Source organism: Salvelinus sp. IW2-2015, linkage group LG20 (assembly GCF_002910315.2).
Source record: "Salvelinus sp. IW2-2015 linkage group LG20, ASM291031v2, whole genome shotgun sequence".
Classification (NCBI taxonomy): domain Eukaryota; kingdom Metazoa; phylum Chordata; class Actinopteri; order Salmoniformes; family Salmonidae; genus Salvelinus; species Salvelinus sp. IW2-2015.
The window spans coordinates 63,823,796-63,825,755 of NC_036860.1; the positions used below are offsets into that span (position 1 = coordinate 63,823,796).

At 49.6% G+C, this 1,960-nt stretch overlaps 1 pseudogene; it reads left to right on the forward strand.

The window, feature by feature from the left end:
* LOC111980055 (SH2 domain-containing protein 3C-like) overlaps positions 1 to 1,744 on the forward strand; it is a 141,543-nt pseudogene extending 139,799 nt beyond the window's left edge.
* The last annotated feature ends 216 nt before the right edge of the window (positions 1,745 to 1,960 follow it).

The following is a 1,960-nucleotide window of genomic DNA, read 5'->3' on the forward strand; positions in this document are numbered from 1 at the left end:
ATAAATGCCTTTCCTCTCTCCCTCTCTTCTCGTCTGTTACATGTCCTCTCTCCCTCTTCTCTCCTGCTCTACATGTCCTCTCTCCCTCTTCTCTCCTCTTTACATTTCTCTGCTTCCTCTTCTCTCCTCTCTACATTCCTTCCTCTTCTCTCCTCCTCGTCGTCTTCTTCGTCCTCTCTCTCCATTCTCCTCCCTTCTTCTCTCCTCTCTCTTCTCGTCTTCTCTCTCTCTACATTCTCCCTCCGCCTCTCCTCTCTCTCTCATACATTTTCTCCCTCCCCCTCTTCTCTCATTTCCTCCCTCCCCTCTTCTCTCTCCATTTCTCCTCCCTCCCCCTTTCTCTCCTCCTCATTTCCCCCTCTGCTCTCTCTACATTTCAATCTCTCCTCCCTCTCTCTCTCTACATGTCCTCCCTCCCCTCTCCTCTCTCCACCTCTCTTCTCCATTTCTCCCTCCTTTTCTCTCTCCATTTTCTGCCTCCCTTCTCCTCTCCTCGTCTCTTCATTCTCTCCTCTACATCTCCTCTCTCTCTCTCTCACATATCTCCGTCCCCCTCTCCCTCTCAGTCCACCATCTACTCTACATTTTCCTCCTTCTCCTCTCTCCACCGTCTCTCTCTAATATTCCTCCCTCTCCTTCTCTCACATTTCTCCCTCTATCTCTCCATTTGCCCTCTCTCCTTCCTCTCCCCCTGTGTTGTGCTCCCGTCCCTCTGTCTGTGTGAAGGTTGCTAGGATACTGGGTGTTACCGAGGAGATGCAGAAGGATGATGGGAGTGGGGCTCAGAGGACTGGAGTTGTTGACTCTTCCTCACGGACACCAGCTGAGACTGGACTACTGGAGCGGTAAGGGTTCGGGTAGTAAGGGTTACGCTTGTGGTTGAGGCTAGGAGTTAGGGTTGGAATCTCTTCTCTTTCGTCTCTCTGTCTCTCTCTCTCCTCTCTTCTCTTCTCTTTCGTCTCTCTGTGTCTCTCTCTCTCCGTCTCTCTCTCTCAGATCTCTCGTCTGGAGCAGACGTGGATGACTTTACGTCAGAGACACACAGAGGGAGCCATCCTCTATGAGAAGAAGCTCAAGCCATTCATGAAGAACATGAACGATGGCAAAGGTATGGAGCTGGAGGCTGTGTGTGTTTCTGTGTGTGTTTCTGTGTGCGTTGTGTGTTTGATTTGCACAGAACACTGGTATGTGTGTTTCTCTCTCTGTGTCAGTGTGTCTCTCTCTCTGTGTGTTCCAGAGAGCACTGTGTTGTCCAACACCTCCTTCCCTCATGTGGTTCCTCTGCTGTCTCTGCTGGAGAGGAGTGTGGCCGTGGGGGAAGGGCCAGGGGCGGGGATAGAATCCTGGGAGAAAGTGGAGGCGGGGGTTGACGTGGTGATGTCACACCTGGAGGCTGCCCGGACCATCGCTCACCATGGGGGGCTGTACCGCACCAACGCTGAGACCAAACTACAGGGTAAGGCCTGGGGGAGCGTGTGTGTGTGTTCCTCACTGTGTGTGCTCTGTGTATTTGTTTGACTTGCACACACATGAGGCCCGGTTTCCCGTACTTAAATCACTGTCAGACACTCAGAGAATCTCATTCATCAGTCGATAATCACAGACTCATTCAGTCATTATTGGAAGTGCTTTTTAGTCTAGTTATAGCTTTAATCCAGGTCCGGGAAACCATTCCATAGAGTATAGAGTAGTATTATAGTATCGTGTGCCGAGTCAGCCATATTGTTATGGATTAACCACCAAGGGCTTGTCTGATTAGTGGATGTTGTGCATTGATTTATTTGAGTAATAACTGTAGTGTTTCTGTACATGTTGAAGTTGTTATGTTGCTCCTTGATGCTGACGCATCCTAATATCTGACGGTGTGTGTGGTCAGTATGATGTTTATAATGGTTCATTGACATCGATCTGAAATAATGATTGAGGTGTTGGTTGTTGTGCTATCTGTGGTAGTGTGCTG